Raw genomic sequence first — 23,884 nt, 5'->3', positions numbered from 1 at the left:
GTGGATCCATTACTGGGTTCTCCGTTTGGTTCCATTGATTTATGTGTCTGTTTTTGTGCCAGTACCATATTGTCTTGATGATTGCAGCTTTTTGTACAGCTTAAAGTCCAGAACTGTGATGCCTCCAGCTTTGGTTGTCTTTTTCAACATTACTTTGGTTATTCAGGGTCTTTTGTGGTTTTGTAAAAATTTTAGAATGTTTGGTCTCCTCTGTGAAGAATGCTGGTGTCATTTTGATACGGATTAAAGGGACTATGTGGATTGCTTTGGGTAGTATCATCGTTTTAATAATATTTTTCTTCCAATCCATGAACATTTTTGTGTCTTATTCAATTTCTTTCATAAGCTTTCTATAGTTCTCAGTGTATAGATTTTTGACATCTTTGGTTTGGCTTATTCCTAAGTATTTTATGTTTTTTTGGTGCAATGGTAAATAGGATTGATTCCTTGATTTCCCTTTCTGCTGCCCCATTATTGGTGTATAGAATTACAACCATTTACTGTACATTGATTTTTATATCCTATGGCTTTGCTGAATTCATGTATCAGTTCTAGCAGTTTGTTTGTTTGTTTGTTTGTTTTTGAGAGAGAGAGAGATAGAGTGTGAGCTGGGGAAGAGCAGAGAGAGAGGGAGACACAGAATATGAAGCAGTCTCCAGGCTCTGAACTGTCAACACAGAGCCCGACATGGGACTTGAACCCACGAACCATGAGATAATGGCCTGAGATGAGGTCGGATGCTTAACCAACTGAGCCACCCAGGCACCCCAATTCTAGCAGTTTTTTATGGAGTCTTTTGCATTTTCCATATAGAGTATCATGTTGTCTGCAAAGAATGAAAGTTTGAGCTCTTCCTTGCCAATTTGGATACCTTTTATTTCTTTTTGTTGTCTGATTGCTGAGGCTTGAACTTTCAACACTATGTTGAATAACAGTGGTGAGAGTGGACATATTTGTCATGTTTTTTACCTCAGGGGGAAGGTCTCAGTTTTTCCCCATCGAGGATGATTTTAGATATTCTTTAATCTCCATGTATTCAGGGTCTTTCCAATTTTTTCTCTTGTGGTTGATTTTGACTTTAATAGTGTTCTTGTCTAAAAATATGCAAGGTAAGATCTCTATATTTTTGTACCTGTTGGGCGTTGATTTGTGATCCAGTATGTGATCTCTTCTGGAGAATGTTCCATGTGCACTTGAGAAGAACGTATATTCTACTGCTTTAGGATGAAATGTTCTGAATATATCTGTTAAGTCCATCTGGTCCAGTGTGTCATTTAAAGCCATTGTTTCCTTGTTGATTTTCTGCTTACATGATATATCCATCGTTGTAAGTGGGGTGTTGAAGTTCTGTACTATTTTGATATTATTATCAATGGGTTTATGTTTGTGATTAATTGATTTATATATTTGGGTGTATCACGTTGGGGGCATAAATAATTACAATGGTTAGATCTTGGTGGGTAGACCCTTAGTTAGGATATAATGCCCATCTTCATCTCTTGTTACAGTCTTTATTTTAAATTCTATTTCTTTTTCTGATCTAAGTGTGGCTACTCCGGCTTTCTTTTGATGATGATTGCCATGATAGATGGTTCTGCATCCTCTTACTTTCAATCTGCATGTGTCTTTAGATCTAAAATAAACATCTTCTAAGCAAAATATAGGTGGATTTTTGTTTTCTTATCCATTCTGATATGCTATGTCTTTTTTTAAATGTTTATTTATTTTTTTTTGAGAGAGACACATAGATTATGAGCTGAGGAGGGACAGAGAAAGAGGGAGACACAGAACCTGAAGCGGGCTCCAGGCTCTGAGCTGTCAGCACAGAGCCTGATGTGGGGCTCAAACCCATAGATGGTGAGATCACGACCTGAGCCAAAGTCGGATGTGTAAGTGACTGAACCACGCAGGAACCCCATGATACCTATGTCTTTTGATTTTAGCATTTAGCTATTTACATTTAGAGTGAGTACTAAAAGATATGAGTTTTGTGCCTTTGTGTTGCTGTAGAGTTAGTGTTTCTGATGACGTTTTCTGGTCCTTTCTAATCTTTGTTGCTTTTGGTCTTTTTTATTTTGTTTTGTCTTTTCTTCACACAAAGATTCCCCTTTAAAATTTTTTACAGGGCTGGTTTCGTGGTCACGAACTCCTTTTGTTGTTGTTTGGGAAACTCTTTATCTCTCCTTCTATTCTGAATGATAGCCTTTATGGATAAAGAATTATTGACTGCATATTTTTCCAATTCAGCATGTTGATTATATCCTGCCACTCCTTTTTGGTCTGCCAAGTTTGTGTGGATAGGTCTTCTGCAAACCTGATCTGTCTTCCCTTTTATGTTAAGGACTTTTTTTTTCTCTTGCTGCTTTAATAATTCTTTTTTTTTTGTCTCTGTATTTTGTGAATTTGCCTATGATACACCTTGTGATAGTCAGTTTTTGATGACTCTAATGGAAATTCTCTGTGCTTCTTTGATTGTGATATGTGTCCTTCCCCAGGTTAGCGAAGTTTTCTGCTATAATTTTCTCACATAAACCTTCTTCCCCCTTTTCTCTTTCTTCATCTTCTGGGATTCTTATGGTTTGGATGTTATTCCTTTTTAATAAGCCACTGAGTTCTCTAAGTCTTGTAGTGTAATATTTTGCCTTTGTTTCCTCTTTATTTCTGCTTCATTATTCTCCATCATTTTATCTTCTATATTGCTGATTTGCTGCTGTGCTTCACCCATCTTTGCTGTCATGGCATCCATGCAAGATTTTATCTCAGTTGCATCATTTTTAATTTTGACCTGACTAGATTTTATTTACTTTGTCTGTGCATAAAGGGACTCTCTGGGGTTTTCTATGCTTTTTTCAACTCCAGTTAGAATTCTTATTATTGTGGTTCTAAATTCTAGATCACAAATCTTACTTATATCTCTGTTGATTAGTCCCTGGATGTCATTTCTTCCTGTTCTTTCCATTGGGGTAAATTCCTTTATTTTGTCATTTTGGAGGTAGAGAAAAATTAATAAAATTAGAAATTAAAATTAAAAAATAAAAATAAAACAAAAGATCAAATAAAGGAAGCTAGATCTTAGATGTGCTTTTGTCTGCTTTTTGAAAGAAGCTTGATAGAATAGAGAAAAAGGTAAAGGAAAGAAATAACAAGGTAAGAAAATTTTAAAGATAAAAAATGTATAATAAAATAGAATAAAATAAAATGAAACAAAACAGAATAAAAATGTAAGAAAATTAAAAATAAAGTAAAAAGGAATAAATTTTTCTTTCTGTATCCACAAAAAGAAAGAAAAGAAAGAAAGAAAAAAGAATACAAGGTAAGCAAAAACAGAAACAAAGAAAACGGATAAAGAATCAGTAAACAGAGTGAAACCTGAATGAAGTTATAACCAGTTTCCCCTGGAACTGAAAATATGAAGCACTCTATAGTTGGTACAACAAGCAGATGGAGTGACTTGTGCTGGTCTTCTAGATGATGTGGTTGGAAGGGTGCAGTTGGGTGGGGCTTGGTGTAATGGCTCCGTTCTCCACTCTATGGTGCTGCTTAGCTTACTGGGGTGCATCAGTGTGCATGCATGCATGAGGTGGTAATGGCTTCACCCACTTCCCTAGTCTCTGGCACAGAAACTTTGTGCTTTCATCGACCCATAGTCAAACACCCCTCCTTTGTCTCAAGCCTCAGTCCACTCCCCACCTCTATCTCCCCACCTTTCCTCTCCATGCTGTCCACCTGCAAGGTGGCATCTGCCTCCAGAGTTTTATCTCAGATGGGGTTGTTTTTCAAAGCCCCATACATCAGAGATTCCTCTGGCTTGGGCCACACTGACTCTCTAGGGAATGATCTCGTTGACCAATAGCCCAGTGCTGACTTGCCCCAGGAAATATTCATCTGATCGCATAGTAGCAGAGATTCAGAAATCATGGCAAATCACAACACACAGCTGGTGCCAGGTTCCATTGCGCTCTGGAGTCATTGTCCCAATACCGGCAAACGTGGCTGCTCTCTGGGGTTCACTGGGACTTTGCATATGAGAAGGCCTTATGTCCTCTATCAAATGCACTCCAAGCAGGGGAACTGATTCTTCCCATGTGGCACATGGACCCCTCAGACCACACTGCCTGCTTCTGGGGATTTACCCTACTTCCTCACCAGAGCACCACCAGACACTGAGCTCTGAAACTTCAGATTCTGTGCTCCACTGTTCATTGAATTTTGGTATTGAAACCCTCTCTTTTCTTCCCATCAGTGGTTTTAGTGAACAAATTTCTGGTTCAGTCCCCTGGGAGAGTTTTCACTCTTCCTCTCTCTTTTTCTCCAGATACTTTCTGGGAGAGTGCTTTTCTTGCACTATCCCAATGCACCACACTCTCCCCCTTTATTTTTCTCTCTCTGTTCTCTCTCTGCAAAAAACCACTCCTTATCCTCCATGGGTTTTCTTTCCCCCAGTTCACCTCTCTGCATTGTGTACCTGCCGAATTCTGTGGCTCAGGTTATATAGATTGTTGCATTAGTCCTCAGATCAATTTCCTGTTCAAAATGGTTTGATGCTGATCTAGCTGCATTTCAGGGACTAGACAAGTTCAGGGTCTCCATGCTGCTCCACCCCCTTAACTCCTTTCCCCCATCTCTATCTAAGCTAGATTTTAGGTCCAAAGCATAATTTATCCAGGAACACCATGTTTGGCTCCCCGGTATCATTATATAATCATAGATTTCTAAATTTTATTACACAGTATATGTTTATATGTTTGCTTTTTTGTTTGTTTGTTTGTTTGTTTATTTATCCATCTAGAGAGAGAGAGCACATGAGCAGGGGAGGGAGGGAGGAAGAGTGGGAGAGAGAGAGAGAGGGTGAGAGGAAGTGAGAGAGAGATAAAGAGAGAGAGACAGAGAGACAGAGAGACAGAGACAGAGAGGTCTGACAAGGGGCTTGAACTCATGAACCATGACATGAGATCATGACCTGAGCCAAAATCAAGAGTCAAACAATTAACCAACTGAGCCACCCAGGTACCCCCTATTTTTGTATTTTTAAAAATGTTCATCTCCCTTACTTGCTTGTATGTTCTATGAGGGAAGAGACTGTTCTGTTCATTACAATATACTTAATATCTGGTATTTATGATTAATAAACATGTAAATAATTAACAGATTACATATGCCATTACCTTTATTTAATGGAGCCAATGAAAGTTAAATGGCATACGTTGCACAGAAAGGTGTAGTAGATACAATATTATAATCATATCTGCAGATTTCTGCCCAATGTTCTTTGTACTGCAGCATGATGCCCCACCTATATTGCTAAGAGGAAGGGATGATACAAAGGGGAAAGTTTTCCAGAGAAGTAAATGAGTAAAACTTATCAGAAAACTGTGAGAGATTTGTGCTTTTTTAGAGCACTAGACATTTACAAGGGAGCAACATAACGCACTGTGTATTTTCCAGCATGTACTTTAGTCCTCATTCTCCATGATCATCTTCAGATTGTCCACCCCACCTTCCTTTAATACCTAAATCAGATTCCATTTTACATCAAAATATAATCTTGTTGTTAAGATTATATTTCTATATAATCTATATACAGAAATCATTTCTATAGACCTTGTGTTACAATTATTCAAGAGTTCTCAAATACATATTTTTATAGCTCACTTAATGTTATTATTTTGACAGAATAAAACAATGTTCCTTGAGGTAAATTGTTCTAAAAAAACGAGTTCATTTTTCCCAGTTTTATTGAACTGTAATTGACATATAACATTGTGTAAGTTTAAGGTGTACAATGTGATGATTTGATACAAATATATATTGCAGATGTTTACCTAATTAGGTTAGATACACATCTTTCACCTCACACAATTACCATTTTTTGTTGACGGTGAGAACATTAAAACTCAACTCTAATAGCAACTCTTAAGCATACAATAAAGTATTGTCAAATATAGTCTCTATGCTGTATATTAGATCCCTCAGAACTTATTGATTCAAAGTTTGTACTTTTTGACCAACATGTCCCCATTTTCCCCAGCCCTCTACCCTTAGTAGTCACCATTCTACTTGCTGATTTTTAGATTCCAAATATAACTGACATCGTACAGTATTTCTCTTTCAATGACATATTCAGCTCACCATAATACCCTCAAGATCCATCCATGTCACAAACGGCAGAATTTCCTTTTTTTTAATTGATGAATAATACTCAATTACATATAGATGAAATAGACAGATTGTAGATTACATAGAGGATAGATAGATAGATAGATAGATAGATAGATAATAGATATCGCACATTTTTTTTACCAATTCATCTGTCAATGGACACTTAGGTTGTTGCCATGTGTTGAATATTATGAACAATGTTCCAGTGAACATGCAAATGCAAATATCTTTTTCAGAAAATGATTTCATCTTCTGCAATTGATTAACAAGAAATGGTATTGCTAGATCAATATTAGTTCTAATTTTTGTTATTTGGTTGTTTTTCTTTTGTTTGTGTTTTGTTTTGTTTTGAAAACTGCCATACTGTTTTCCAAAGTGGCTGGACCAATTTATATTACAGCCAACAGTGCACAAGGGTTTCCTTATTTCTACATTCTTGCCAGCATTTCTTATCTCTTGTCTTTCGATAATAGCCATTAGAACAAGTGTGTGATAATATCTCATTATAACTTTAATATGCATACCCCTGATGATTGATTAGCACCTTTTCATGTGTTTTTTTTGGCCATTTTAATGTGTTCTTTGGAAAAAATATTTATTCAGCCCTCTGCTCAATTTTTAATAGGATTTTTTTTTGCTATTGAGTTGTATGTGCTCTTCATATATTTTGAATATTAACCCTTTAGAGATATTTGGTTTAGAAATTTTTTGTAGATTATATTTTCACTTTGTTAAATGTTACTTTGCTGTACAGAAGGTTTTTCTCTGATGTAGTCCACTTATTTATTTTTTATTTTGTTACTCTTGCTTTTGCTGTCATATCTAGGAAATCCATGCCAAAACCAATGTAAAGGAGTATTTTTCCTATGTTTTCTTCTAGAATTTTTATGGTTTCATTTTAGTCCTATATTTAATACATTTTGATTAATTTTTGCGTGATATAAAATAGGGGTTCATTTTCTTTCTTTCTTTCTTTCTTTCTTTCTTTCTTTCTTTCTTTCTTTCTTTCTTTCTTTCTTTCTTTCTTTCTTTTTTGCATGTTAATATCCAGTTTTCCCAACACCATTTGTTGAAGAGACACTCTTTTCCCCATTTAATATTCTTGACTCCCTTGTCAGGTATTAGTTGACTGTATATGTGGGCTTATTTCTAGCCTCTCAATTCTGTTCCATTAATCCACTTGTCTGCTTTAACCAGTACCATACTGTTTGGATATATATTTGTAGTGTAGTTTGAAATTAGAAATTGTGATGTTGTTAGATTTGTTCTTCTCAACATTACTTTGAGTATATGAGTCTTTTGTTATTTCATGTGAATTTTAGAATTTTTTTCTATTTCTAGAAATGGAAATATTCTATTTCTGTGAAATAGAATTTGTCATTGGAATTTTGATAGAGAATATATTGAATCGTTTTGGGAAGTATTGCATTTTAGCAATATTAACTCTTTTGAACATGGGTTGTCTTTCCATTTATTTGTGTCTTTTTCAATTTTTTAAAAATTAATGTCATATAGTTTTGATGAATAGATCTTTCACTTTCTTGGTGTAAATTTATTACTAAGTTTTATTTTTTCATGTTATTGTAAATGGGATTATTTTTTTTCGGATAGTTCATTGTTAGTGTATAGAAACATGTCTGATTTTTGTATGTTGATTTTGTATCCTGAAACTTTATGATTTTTAAAAACTATTTCTAACAGTTATTTGGTAGAATCTTAAGATTTTCTATATACATAATCATATCATCAGTCAACAGAAACAATTTTACTTTTTCCTTTCCAATTTGAGTGTTTCATTTATCTTTCTTGCCAAATTACTCTGGCTAGTGCTTCAGCACTATGTCAAGTAGGAGTAATGATGTAATTGTTCCTTACATGTTTCTCTTTAAGAGAAAACTTTCAGCTTTTTACCATTGGAGTATGAAGTTGGATGTGCATTTGTCATCCATGGCCTTTATTATATTGAACATATTCCTTCTATACCCAATTTATTGAGCATTTTTATCATGAAAGGATGATATATTTTGTTAAATATTTTTTCTACATCTAATGTGATGATTTTTATCTTTCAATTTATTAATGTGGTATATCACATTTATTGATTTGCATATGTTGAACTATCCTTGCATCCTAAGGATAAATCTCACTTTTAGCGTGCTGTTGAATTTGGTTAGTATCTTGTTGACAATTTTTGGATCTATATTCACTAGAAACATTGACTTGCATACAAAAGTGAACAAAAGAGACAAAAGCTCTTGGCCTCATGGTGTTTATAGTTTGGAGAATAAAATATATACAAAAACAAGTAAATATATATTTTATGTCAGATCAAAAGTGCTAAAAATGTATACAAGAAGAGATTATGAAATATTGGTATCAAAATCTATCTATATATTGAATCAAAAAGTCTCAAATTCCTTCAGAACATATAGTACTCAGAAACTTCATTCTCCCTAAGCTACCTTGATATGCATTCTCTCAAGGTTGTATTTTGGAACTCTGACCTTCTCAATATGTCCTTTCCTAAAATAAGAGTAAGTAGAACCCAATGTGACTAATATCTAAATTTGATTTTAGAAACTAGTTATGATACAGTGTTCAGGTGAACTGTTATCAGGAACTAGAATCACTCATTAACAGTGCATGATGCATGACACCACTGCAACTCATGTGTGCATGATTTGCATTAAGGAGCAGCAAGGTTTTCCAAGGCATGGCTTTTAAGAATTAGGGTACTTGAATATTCTACCAGAAAGAAAATCATATGTGAGCACACAGCAATCTTTTTATGTAGGACTTCTCATGTTTTGCTAAGGTTAACATAAACCTATTAGAAATGAGGTCAGTAGCATATGGCTGATCATTTAATCTGAGCTCCATTGCTAGTATAGAAAAAAGCAGCACTCTCTTCTATGTGTATGACCTAATGTAAAGTCCCCTAATTTAACTATTTAAAATCTGCCAAAAGAAAATTAGTTTATAGTTGTTCTTAGCATCCTGAAAATGACTACATCAACCAGGACATTTCACCAATGAATTTCACCAGTGAATTTCACTCCATCTTCTGTGTCACATATATTTATTCAAATATAAGGAAACACTTCATTTAAATACTTTCTGGAAATGATTTTTAGTATTTACTCCTTGTTAAAAAACATAAAAAAAAGAAATATTGACCTACAGTATTTTTTTTCTCGTAGTATCTTTATCTGTTTTGTATCAGGGTAACGCTATTCTCACAAAATAAGTTTGCAAATGTTATCTCCTTTTCAAGTGTATGGAAGAGTTTGAGGAGAATTGGTATTAATGTTTTAAAATCAATTCAATGTTGGGACACCCGGGTGGCTCAGTTGGGTGAGCGTCCGACTTCGGCTCAGGTCATGATCTCACAGTTCATGAGTTCGAGCCCCACATCAGGCTCTGTGCTGACAGCTCAGAGCCCAGAGCCTGCTTCAGATTCTGTGTCTCCCTCTCTCTCTGCCTCATCCCCACTCATGCTCTCTCTCTGTCTTAAAAATAAATAAAACACTAAAAAAATTAAAAAAATAAATAAATAAAATCAACTTAATGTTTGTAGAATTAACATTTGAAGCCATGTAGTCATAGATTTTTCTTTTGCTGGGAATTTTTTTTAACTGATTTAATTTCCTTTCTTGTTATGGATCTGTTCAGATTTTCTGTTTCTCTATGATTTAGACTCAATAGGGTTTCGTTTTTCTAGGAATTTATCCCAGTTCTTCTAGGTTGCCTAAGTTGGTGGTATAAATTATTCATAGTAGTCTTTTATTATCCTTTGTACTTCTTTAGTGTCAGTTGTAATGTCTCATTTTTATTTATGATTTTATTTGAGTCTTCTTTTTTCTTGGTGAGTCTAGATAAAGATTTGTGAATTTTGTTTATCATTTATAGAAGACAACTTTTAGTTTTCTTGGTCTTTTCTTTTTTTTTTCTATTCTGTTTCAATTCTGTTCTGATCTTTGTTATCGCCTTCCTTCTGCTACATTTATGCTTATTCTGTTCTTCTTTTTAAAGTTTGTTAAAGTGTAAATTTGAGTTGTTTATTTGAATTTTTTTTAAAAATAAGGACATTTATCATTATAAACTTCCCTTTCACTCTGCTTTGTTATATCACCTAAGTTCTGGTATGTTGTTTTTCATTTGTTTCAAGATATTTTTTTTTCATTTGCCTTTTGATTCTATTGTTGGTACATTGGGTATTTCTGAGTGTGTTGTTTAATTTCTATATATTTGTGAATTTTCCAGTTGTCTTTATGTTATTGATTTCTAGTTTAAAACCACTGTAGTCAGAAAAGATACTTAGTATGGGTTCAATCTATTAAAATTTGTTAAGACTTGTGTTGTGATAACATATAATCTAACCCACAGAATATTTCATTTGCACTAGAGAAGAATGTGAATTCTGCATCTGTTGTATCAAATTTCCTTATATGTCTGTTAGGTTAATTTGATGTTAAATATAGTTCAAGTCCAGTGTTTCCTTATTGATTTTTGCTGGATGATTTATCTATTGTTGAGAGTATTAGAGTCCTCTATTATTAGTGTAGCAATGTCTATTGCTTCTTTCAGATCTGTTAGTATTTGATTAATATATTTAAGTGTTCTGATGTGGGTGGATATATATTTACAATTTTATATCCTCTGGGTGAATGACCACTTTATCATTATATAATGACCTCCTTTGCCTGTTGTTACAAGTTTTTACTTAAAATATATTCTTTCTGATACAAATATTTGTATCTTTGCTATCTTATGATTTCCATTTGTGGAAATGGAATTCACTTGTAGTCTATCTTTGAAGCTGAAGTGAGACTTCTGTAAGCAGCACATATACAGGTCATTATTTTATTCATTCAGCCATAGTGTGCTTTTGATTGGAAAAATTAATCTATTTATACTTAAAGTAATTACTTAAAGTAATTATTCATAGGTAAAAACTTACGATTGTCATCTTATTCATTGTTTTCTCAGTGTTTGGTGGTTACTTTGCTCCTTTCTTCGTGTCTTGTTTTTTTTTTTTTTTCTGTGAATTGATAATTTTTCATAGTGGTGTGCTTTGCTTTACTTCTCTATCTTGTGTGTGTTCAACATAGATTTTGTTTTGTGGTTACCCTAGGATTTACTTAAAATATATTATTGATATGACAGTCTATTTTACTCTGTTAACTTAATTTCAATTGCATATAAAAACACTACAAAAAACTCATACCAACAAAGTGAGTTTCCCTCTACATTTTTTTTGTTTTTGATGTTATAGTTTACAAACTTTTATACTGTGCTTAACAAATTACTGTAGCTATAACTATGTTTAATATTTTTTTATCTTTAAACTTCATACTAAAGTTAAGTGACTAACACTACAATATCACAGTATATAAGTATTCTGAATCTGACTATCTATTTACCTTTATTGGTATGTTGCATTTTCGTAAGTTTTCATTGTTATTAATTAATGTGGTTTTTGTTATTGTTGTTTCGTTTTTGTTTCAGCTTGAAAGACTACTTTTAGTATTTATGTAAGGCTAGTCTAGTGGTGATGAAAATTTTCAGTTTTTACATTTTGGGGAAGGTGTTTATCTCACCTTCCTTCTTGTAAGACACTTTTGCTTAGTAAAATATTCTTGGTTGGCAGTTTTTTTCTTTCATCATTTGAATATATCATCTCACTCTTTCCTGTACTGAAAAGTTACTGTCAAATAATTTGCAATAAGGAGGTTCCTTTGTGTGAAAGAATTTTCTTCTTCTCTTGTAAAATTCTTTCTTCATCTTTGATTTTAGAAAGTTTTATTATAATGTCTTGGAGAAGACTATTGTAGTGAAATTTTGAAATGACCTATTAGCTTCATAATCAAAGGTGTCCAAATCTCTCCCCAAGCTTAGAAAGTTCTCAGACATTATTTATTTTAATAAGCTTTCTGTTCCTTTTTTCTTGCCCTTTCCTGTGATTCTAGTGATGCATGGATTGTTTCTCTCCATGTTGTCCTGTAAGTTCTGTAGACTTTCTTCACTTTTACTTTTTCTTTTTAGGTCCCTGACTGGATAATTTCAAATGATCTGTCTTCAAGATTATATATTTTTTTCTTGTTTGGTCCAGGCTGCTGTCAATGCTCTCAATTAAATTCTTCAAGTCAGTCTTTGCATTCTTTACCTAAAAAATTTCTATTTTTTTGTATTTTCTATAACTTTGTTGACTTACTCATTTTGTTTTTGTATTGTTTTCCTAATTTTGTTAAATTATTTATCTATGTTCTCTACGAGCTCTCTAAGCATCTTTAGAACAGTTATTTTGAATTCTTTGTATGACAATTCATGGATTTCCGTTTCTTTGGGGTTAGTCACTGGAAGTTTACTGTGTTTCTTTAGTGGTGTCATGTTTTGCTGATTCTTCATGAACTCTATAGCCTTAGGTATGTATCTATGCATTTGAAGAAGTAGTCATTTCATTCAGAATTTCTGGACTGGCTGAGGCAAAGAAATATCTTCTCTTGTAGGTAAGGGCATACTGGATCATGCTGTGACACTGGGTCTAGTGCTGCAGGGTATCAAGTGTGAGGGTATGTGATGGGTCTGGGGGGACATAATATGTTGTTGGTTCAGTCTATCTGTGTCCACAACATTGACAATTGTTGAGTCAATTCTTGTTGAGTTTAGGGTGTCTAAAGTTGTTGCAAGGAGTGTTTGGATCTTCAGCAGCACCTTCAGGTTCAGTGACTGTAGACCAGGGCTGGCAGTGGTCGTGGCCAGAGTGGTGGTGTCCATATGATAAACTGAGGACCAGGTGCATTTTCCTTGTAGTGGCAAGTTCTGGTTGCACACATACACATAGTATTTGGGGCCAGTGCCATTAATAAGGGCCAGTGTCAACCACAGGTATACTGGAAGTTATAGGGGCTCTGGATGTTCACATGCACTATATTGCTTCAGAGTTTTCCTATGATAGAGCTCACAGAAGTGGAGGCCAGTGACAGAAATCAGGCTGAGAGTGTGCATGTGTACAGCTGGTCAGGCTATCAGGCATGCACATGGTAGTATGTGTCAAGCACAGAAGTCCAGGCTGTTGTGTTGTACTCATGCAGTAACAGAGTCTTAGGTTGGTTGTCAGGGTAAAATCCCATCTCTGAGAGGCAGAGGATGAGCAGGGAGAGACTCATGTGGCTGACTTCTGCAAATGTGAATACCAAGGGCAAAAAACAATAAAATATGCAGGACATCCATGGCAGCTATGCTGGTCATTGATATCTTCAGTGACAAAAGTTTCTTGGGTTCTCTGCAGAACAGGTCACTGGCAACTGTTGTCACTCTTATTGTGTGGCTGATACTGATAGCCCCTGATCTTCTTTCTTGTTCCTTCTTATCCCTTTATATGTCAGTTTTGCTCACCTCTGGGTGGGGTAAAACTGAAATGGGTCTTTCCAGAGGTGCCTCCAAAGTCTGAAGAATTTGGGTGCTTATCACAACTTCTTCTTGCTAGCAAGAGGATCTCTTTCTATCTGGGGAATCATCTCTTGGCTCTTAAGAGTGCCAGTTTGAGGATAAGATGGTTCAAGCAAAATGCAACCAACCATTCTTCCTTTCTTTTTTTTGTGGTTAATCTCGAGGTTTTTGTTTGTTCCATCATATTGCTAAAGTTTCCTTAAGCGGATTCCTGAGCTTCCCCAGAACTGTTTTTCCTCATGGATAGCTGTCTGCTTATTGATTGTTATCAGGGGATGGAGACAAGAGTCTTTTGATTCACCATTTTGGTGATATCATGTAGTTTTATTTTTAAACAGAAATCATACATATAAAAATTGAAATCACTTGAAACTTGAAAATAACTAGAAATTAATAATGAAGTATGTGCTAAAATATTGCAAGTTCAAAGCCATTTAAAAAAGGAGTTATACAAATGAAAATACAATTTAAACACATTAGGAAGAGGTAAGGAAAACTTGAAGAGCTTAAAGCAATATACAAAAAGAACCCCCAAGGTTTTCATGTAAATACAGAAACAATATGTGAATTGTGACTATGTTTGGGACTTTCCATATTTTACACATGCCTTTCTTAACCTTGTTCCTCCCAATATCATAAAGCTTACATTGATGTTTCTTTTTTAGGGAAAATGCCATATCACCATGAACAGAATTGCAGGCAAGAAGAGAACGGGTTTTGAAATCTCAACAAGGGGACTCATATAAAAAGAGAAGGGAAGTTATATGAAGTGTGATAATAAATGACTTCCTTTTTCAAACTGATACAAATGTTCACACCTTTCTTTTTCCTAGTTTGACCTGTAAGTGCTAAAAGAAACTAAAGAAAAAAAAATACTCTGCTCATGAGATCAATCTGACTGAAAGTAATAGGGCACTTTTCTGGATTGTTAAAGAAATTCTTCTTAGATGATATAATTTTCCCTTTTATGAATAAAATACACACGCCACAAATGTCATATACAGCACATAAGTGCTGTGTATTGGTCTGGAAAAGAATGAATGGGAGTAAAAAATGAGTGCTTCCTGGAAATGAGGACTAGTAAGTGCTTTTGACAAGACAAGCTCTTGGTGAATTTTCCAAAATATTAGGCCAAAAATGGAGAAATTAACATCAAGCCTTAAATTCATGCCTTCCAATATAGAAAATAGAGAAATGTGAAGAGATACAATTGTGTACCATGAGATTGTAGTTATACATGATATATAAGAGATGTAGACGAAGCATAGTTGTTATATCCAACCTGAAGTGTATAATGGATGACAATTCTAACTTTATGGGTATGAATGTAAGAATAGTTAGTAATCGCCTCACATGTTTTTCAATTCAAGTCAGTCAGAGAAAGACAATGACTTCACTCATATGAGGACTTTAAGAGACAAAACAGATGAACATAAGGGAAAGGAAACAAAAATAATATAAAAACAGGGAGGGGGACAAAACATAAGAGACTCTTAAATATGGAGAACAAACAGAGGGTTACTGGAGGGGTTGTGGGAGGGGTGATGGGCTAAATGGGTAAAGGGCATTAAGGAATCTACTCCTGAAATCACTGTTTCACTATATGCTAACTAATTTGGATGTAAATTTTAAAAAATTAAATTTAAAACATAAAAATAAAGAAAGAAAGAATTTAAGGAAAGCTTACTATACCTAAAGCACTATAAAAATCTTCATAGGAAAAGCAAATATACCAAATAGTGATTGATCACAGATTTGTGATATATTCGGTGCTCACTAGTCAACATAATTCACTTTCTGAAACTAGGACATGCGCTTTGAAAGTGGCCTTTCTGTTAGTTTACTTATACTCTTTCATGCCCAGTTCCCATTCTAATAAATACGTTTTTTTAAGTTTATTTATTTATTTTAAAAAGAGAGCAAGAGTGAATGGAGGAGAGGCAGAGAGAGAGACAGAGACAGAGAATCCCAAGTAGGTTCTCCACTGCAGTATGGAGCCCGATGCAGGGCTCAAATTCGCAAACTGTGAGATCATTACCTGAACTGAAATCAAGAGTCAACCGTGTCATCAACTGAGCCACCGAGGCACCCTTCTAATCAGTACATTTTTAAAGAAAGCTAGAAAAAGTTCAAAGTGAAATGTATAAGCTTTTTAGGATGCAGAAATATATAGCAGATTGGGAATTAAAATATCCATGAAAAATTTAAAGTCATTGTGTATCAGTTATGACGCTTGTGATTGCAAATGAAAGAAACTGAAATACGTGTACTTTAGACAAAAAGATTTATTGGCCTGCAGAGTCCCAAAGAAGGATTGAACTACTAAGAACAGGAAAAATGGGATTGTCAGAATCCCAGTAAAGACTTGAACTGTGGACTCAATTCTGAGAGTGCTGTCTTCCCTTCTTGATTTGTTTCTCTTAGCATCTCAAGCTCCATTTTTTTCATACTCACTTCTTTCATGTTATGGAAAACATGAACATTTATTATTCTCAATTTTATATTCTATGGCTTAAACCACCAAGCTTATTATCCAAGTTAAAACACACACACACACACGCACATGCACACGCGCGCACGCACACACACACACACACACACACACACACACACACAATTTGGTTAGGTTCCCTCTAGTACAGTGACTGGGGCTGATCAAGTAAAAACACACCAACTTTCATAGAAACCTCTTGGTTAGAGCTGAGAGAGGAGCAGTCAAAACAGTCAAGGTCTGTCAGAAATATTAGAATTAAAACATACAGTCAATAACCAGCATACTTAGGATCATGTCAATATTTGCCACTGTTTTCTATAATTTTTCTTACTTTTTTTCAATTATTATGGTTTCTTTCACTGGTCTTTTCTGTGCTTTTTAAAAATAAGTATTTGAGGGGTGCCTGGGTGGCTCAGTCAGTTAAGCGTCCGACTTTGGCTCAGGTCATGATCTCGCAGTTTGTGAGTTCAAGCCCTGCGTGGGGCTCTGTGCTGACAGCTCGGAGCCTGGAGCCTGCTTCGGATTCTGTGTCTTCTCCTCTCTCTGCTCCTCCCCTGCTCATGCTCTGTGTCTCTCTGTCTCTCAATAACAAATAAACGTTAAAAAAATTTTTAAATAAGTACATGAATCTTTTTGAAACAGATTAAAAGCAATAAATACTCAACAAGTAATTCAAAACCCTGTACTTATTGGTACTACATTTGCTGAGATAATTCCCTTGCATGAATACTGAGGGATTTTAGCATTATTTCAAAAGTATGAGAAAATTCACTGCTGAAGAAGTGTAGATATCGGCTATCTAATTTTGATACTGGGAAGAATTTAAATATAACCTCCAATTCTCTGCCAATACAAGAGTAGAAACAATTTTCTCTACAAAAGAAGACACTGTGCTTATGTTGTAAGGATAACAGTAATGAGAGTATAGGACAGCCAAACAAGGTAAAAGCAGTAAAAGGAGTCATGGGACAACTGTCCTAGTACATATTGGTCCTCCAATTCATGTGCTTAATTTTAGTGGTTGACTTTTCCTTGTAAGTGACTAAGAAGATAAAATTGCTTCCTGCTTTACTGTAATCATAATAAAAACATTCCTTCCAAATCTCAGCTAGCAGACCTTTATAGCAATGAAAGGACTGAAGTTAGTTAATTTTAAACAGGAGAAGAATATCTTCAGATGCAGAATTTTCCCCTTAAGCTTATGATAGCCAGTGATAAAATGGCTCATATTGCTGACTTTCTTCATATTAGGCTCAGATTATAAGTGGCTTTAAAAGACTGTTGATGGCTATTAGCATTAACAATATATAAAACAAATTTATAATATAAGGTATTATTTAATAATTGATATAAAGAGTCATTTTTTAAAAAATTAATCCATCACGTTTTTATTTCAAAATACGGGTGGTTTTGAAATTTAATCTTGGAAAAACAATGTACTTATTATAAAGAATAGTGGCCAGCAAGTTGAGAGAAACATTTAAAGACAGCAATATGAAAAAACAAAGGTGTGAATCAGGCACTTCATGAGAAGGAGTAAGAAGAGAACATTATCAAATGCATCCGAGAAATCAAGAACTATAACACATAAAATGAAAATGTCACATACTAGAATATCTGAAATACAAAGAAGTCTACAAATTTGTCTACAAACTTATGGCATAGTATACTGTATTAAAATTATAAAGACCATAAATTTACATTAGCACATAATACTCTGTACACATTATTGAATAGTGGATTAGTTATTGTAACCTAAATATCTTCTATTAAGCTCATCCAGTGAGTTGAAAAAATTGCTAAAGATGAATTATTTGTTTCAAGGTAACCTAAATACTAACAAAGACTGAAAGATAGAAAAACACAAGGTAAGACAAGAGAGACTTCACTTAAATAAAGGAAATAAGGAAACCTAAATTGTACAGCTCCTGTTATCGATTCCCTGCCTGACTCAAGTATTACATCCCAATACATACACACTCAAATGCACACCCAACAAGGTTAATTAAGATCATTGATAGTATGTGGCTAGGGACATGGGTAGGAGTAGACTACCATGCTAACTAGTCTGAGGAGACCAGACTAGTTAACCAAGAAATCACTAAACTGTCAAGAAGTGGTAAATACTTCTCCAAATTTCACTTCCTAATGGAGATATGTTGACTATGTTAACTGGGTCATTTATTTGCAAGTTACTAGACCATGAAAAGCCATATCCAGACCTACTCAAAAGATGTGTATTACTCAATATCTTGGCTTAGGAAAAATACAAAATAAAATTTGGTTTCAAGTTGTTTTTTTGTTTGTCTTGTTTTTTGGTGAGAGAAAGATTGCATTTCTTATTGCATACAGGAAAATTTATGATTTAAGGTAGAAATATTTTTATGAGTATACATGGAATTAGGGGTGCCTGGGTGGCTCAGTCAGTTAAACATCCAACTTTTGGTTTGGGCTCAGGTCATGGTCTCACAGTTCATGAGATTGAGCCCTGCATCTGGCTCCGTGCTTGGGATTCTCTCTCTACCTCTTTCTCTGCCTCTCCTCTCTAAATAAACAAATAAATAAATGAATGTACACATGGACATAAATATGCATATCAAAGCATTTTTCTTTGGATAACCTAACCATCACTGTTCCAAAAGTCCTGGTTAGCCTTAGGGCCAGGCACATTATCTATGCTTAACTGTTCAGAATCTGAAACCTCTATCAGCAGCTGGTTCAGAGAGAATTATGTAATTTAAGCAGAGATAAGTCAATATTCTTTTCCTGGAATTGTATAATATAATTGAGAAGGAAAACAAAGAGAGAAAGAGACAACATGCATACCTGTGTGCTGAGCTTGGTAATCAGTAGTATGTGAATCTGGACCTGCCAACAACTATCTATACGTATATAAATGTAAACCATAGAGAAAAGCAGGATACAGAGACAGAGAAAAAGAGATTAGTCAACCTTGTTTTAGTTTCTGAATTTTACTGGGTGAATAGATTCTCCCCTAGAAACCTCAGTTTAATAAACCAGCAAAATCTCAAATTAGTTTGAGTTGGTTTTATGAAACCTACATGTAGGAATGTTTTTAACATAACCTTGAAAATCAAATCAGACACAGATAACAAGCACTGGAAAATACAACATAATTCAAGAGAAAATGTAGGAATGGAAACTCAATATTATGAAATGTTGGATAAATTATATCTGCCCTAACACATGAGCAAAACCTACAATTATGTCCTAGGCTCTAAGCTATATGTTGTGGAAGGAAATATTCATTCATGTAAAATTAGTCATCTGCATTTCAGGCAGTTAAACAGTGAACCATCTGCTATTAGTTGGCCCAGGAGTTATTCTTTGTGACATTCAAATGTCATAAAGACATAAAAAATATAAAATGACAAAACTCACTCATTCAAACAAAGATAAAACTATAAAAACATGTGCTCATGAGCTGTATACACATATACAAGAAACACAGGAAAATAGAAAACAATGCATATATAATTTAAAAACAAATCTTTGTATTCATCACAAGAGCTTAATCCAAAATTGAATGTGCCTCTCAGTGTGCTTTTCTCTTTCAACATTACTTTGACTATTCAGGGTCTTTTCTGGTTCCATACAAATTTTAGAATCATCTGTTATAGCTCTGTGAATGATGCTGGTGTTATTTTGATAGGGATTGAATTGAATTTTTAGATTGCTGTGGGTAGTATAGATGTTTTAACAATATTTTTTCTTTGAATCCATGAGCATGGAATGTTTTTCCATTTCTTTGTGTCTTCTTCAATTTCTTTCATAAGCTTTCTATAGTTTTTAACATACAGAATTCTACCTTTGTGGTTAGGTTTATTCCTAGGCATCTTACGGATTTTAATGCAATTATAAATGAGGTCAATTCCTTGATTTCTCTTTCTGCTGTTTCATTATTTTTGTATAGAAATGCAAGTGATTTCTGTATGTTGATTTTATATCCTGTGACTCTGCTGAATACATGCATCAGTTCTAGCAATTTTTTTTAAGCAGGAGGCATTGCAATTCTGGACTTTAAGCTGTATTACAAAGCTGTAATCATCAGCACAGTACAGTACTGGCACAAAAATAGTCACAGGTCAATAGAACAGAAGAGAGAACCCAGAAAAGGATCCACAATTATATGGTCAACTAATCTTCAACAAAGCAGAAAATAATATTCAATGGAAAAAAAAGAGTCCCTTCAGCAAACAGTATTGGGAAAACTGGATAGCAACATGAGGAAGAATGAAACTGGACCACTTCCTTACACTGTACACAAAAATAAATACAAAATGTATGAAAGACCTAAATGTGAGACAGAAACATCAAAATCCCAGAGAACACAGGCAGTAACTCTTTGACCTTGGTCATAGCAGCTTCTTACTAGACATGTCTCTGAAGTCAAGGGAAACAAAAGCAAACATGAACTATTAGGACTTCATTAAGATAAAAACGTTTACACATCAAAGGAAATAATTAACAAAACTAAGAAAGCAATCTACGGAATGAAGATATTTACAAATGACATATCTTATAAAGGGCTAATATCCAAAATCTATAAAGAACTTAGCAAACTCAACACCCAAGAAAGAAATAATCCAGTTGAGAAATAGAAGACATGAACAGACACTTCTCCAAAGAAGACATGAAAATGGCTAACAGACACATGAAAAAATGCTCAACATCATTATCATCAGGGAAATAAAAATCAAAACTACAATGAGATGCCACCTCACACCTGTCAGAATGGCTAAAATCAACAGCACGGGAAACAGCAGATGTTGGTGAGGATGCAGAGAAAGGGGAGAAGCCTCATGAACTGTTGGTCCAAATGCAAACTAGTGTTGCCACTCTGGGAAACAGTGTGGAGGTTCCTCAGAAAGCTAAAGATAGAACTACCCTATGACCCAGCAATTGCACTACTGGTATTTATTGAAAGGATACTAAAATACTGATTCAAAGGGGTGAATGCACCCCAATGTTTATAGCAGCACTATCAACAATAGCCAAATTATAGAAAAAGCCCAAATGTCCATCGACTGATGAATGAAAAAAAGGAGATGTGATATATACAATGCCAATATACAATTAAATATTAGACATCAAAAAGAATGCAATCTTACCATTTGCAACACATGGATGGAAGTGGACTGCATTATGCTAAGTGAAATAAGTCAGTCAGAAAAAGACAAATACCATATGATTTCACTCATATGTAGAATTTAAGAAACAAAAAAGATGAACACAAGGGAAGGGAAGGAAAAGTAAAATAAGATAAAAACAGAGAGGGAAGCAAACTATGAGAGACTCTTAACTATAGGGAAAAAACAGAGGGTTGCCGGAGGGGAAGTAAATAGAAGGATAGGCTAAATGTGTGATGGGCACTTAGGAGGGCACTTGTTGGGATGAGCACTGGGTATTATATGTAAGTGATGAATCACTAAATTCTACTCCTGAGACCAATACTACACTATACATTAACTAACTTGAATTTAAATAAAATCTTAGAAAAAAATCAAATATAATCATTATAAATACACATTAAAACTTTTTAGAACTCTCTAAACCATGACCCAGATAGAGAATCAGCAATCTCCTCTGTGACACCACCAAGCATGGACAACAGGAAGAGTTTCTTTGTCCTTTGAATGACTCTTTAAGGTTAAGGAAGGTCCAGTAGGACCTCACATATGGGAGTAATTCTTCCTATCTTCCTCACTGCTTGCCAGTAGACACACACACACACACACAAGCGCACACACACACACACACACACACACACATTTTGTTCTATTGTTTCTCCCCTAAGATGTCTAGAGCTTTTCTTTTCTTTTTTTAAAATATTTATTTATTTATTTGCTTTTTTAACTTTATTTTTTTTAATTTACATCCTAATTAGTTAGCATATAGTGCAACAATGATTTATGAGGACTTTAAGACACAAAACAGATGAACATAAGGGAAGACTACGCTTGTGATCACTTAAAATTTTCAATGCATCAAATTCTTATTATGCTTGAACTATATATGTTGAAAGCTAGTTGTATAGCATCTCACTATTCAGCCCTACACAACTCTGTGTACACTAAGTGTTGTTGGTTGAATTGTATCTATTCAAAATTTGTTTTATCTTCTTCATTGACTTCATTTACTTTCTGAAATGAACAGATTTTTTACATATTGATAAGATTTCTCCCCAACCTGGGTGTAATTGATACTTGAGATAGTTTACCAAGGGTCTCAAGTTCTTGAGTTACATTAAACTCATACTTCTACTCTCTGTATTTGATGTGTATTTGGCTAACACATTCTCTGACGTGCTGGAGGCACTAACACCACCTCATACTTCAGTTTCTGTTGAAATAGTACACCAATCTTAATGTTTTGTTTGCCCAGCCTACAATGAAGGTCAGGCTCGTACACTATGAAACAAAGAAGTAAATTTTTCATATTGTTGAGGAATGTGAGTCCTAAAAAATGATCCTTCTTGAGTCTGTAGGAAAAAAAAATTCAACCAACAAATAATCAACCATCAAGAATAACTTGGAAACATTTAACCAAAATAGTTTTTGTACCTACAGATGGGAAATCTAAATCACTCATAGAGATTTATTCTGCTTTCCACTTCAAGGTGATTATTCACATTTCAATTCACCAAATTACTCATTTCAGTGTTACCTGAGCAGTTGTTCAGAGGTCAGGATGAAAACCAGAGAAACATATGTTTTTTTTTTCATTTTCTTTTCACTTCAAATTATCAAATTGTTAATTCATGTACCCTCTGGATACCTAACTGTATGTATTTTTATATCTGTGTATTATATTGAAATGGAGAGTTAGAAGAAGGAGAGGAGTGGGAGAAGGAAGGAAAAGGAGAGGAAGGAAAGAAAATTGAAGTAAAGAGGGAAGAAAGGAAATAATAAACAAAACATAATTTAAAATATAGATGTCATTAGGACATCAATATTGTAGAATGCCTTCAATCATTCAACCCTGACTGGTATGTTCCACAATTCCCAAAATATTATTAAATATATTCAATATTAATTTTCTGGATATGTTTGCAATATGAAACTCTCAACAATTATTTGTAATAACTTATTTCCCCTTGGTGATGCTAAGTCTATCCCTCTCTCAAATGCAACGCCTGGCAAGTCCTCAGTTCTCCAAAACTACAGGATGCAGACATGAAAATTCCAGAAAAAACGACAAGGAATATTTTCTTGTCCATGCGGGTAGGTTTTGATGGATCTAAGAGGAAAATTATAAGTTTAAATATATAAAATATTTAATACTCAGCCATTAACTTGACACCTTTCAGGAAAAAAAATGAAGTAATGTAAATAAATGCAAGGCAGTCTGAGTTGAATAATGCTTTGAACCACACTGCTTTCTGAAAACTGTGAAATACTGTGCCAAATACCGGTTTGATACAGACATCACCCCAAATCTCACCCTGCTCTGATAAAAGAACTATCATACAAAGATGTTTCTGCATTTTAGCCTACACTCTAAGGATGGGAAAAGTTATTTATGGTATTCATTCTTTCAAAAAAAAAAACACCTTATGCCTCTAACATGTACAAATCTTTTTATGAGTATTAGAAACAATGAAATGAATAAGTTCTGCCCTTATCCTCAAGGATCTCACCCTGTAGAATAAGAGGCTAATATCTATATAGTATTTACTATAAACCAAATACTGTGCTAAGTGCTGAGGTCAGATGATTCCTGAGTTTATAGAGATCAAATCATGTAAGGAAAGTCATT

This window comes from Panthera tigris, chromosome B4, assembly GCF_018350195.1.
Source record: "Panthera tigris isolate Pti1 chromosome B4, P.tigris_Pti1_mat1.1, whole genome shotgun sequence".
In the NCBI taxonomy this organism is placed as follows: domain Eukaryota; kingdom Metazoa; phylum Chordata; class Mammalia; order Carnivora; family Felidae; genus Panthera; species Panthera tigris.
This window is presented reverse-complemented; position numbering follows the sequence as displayed.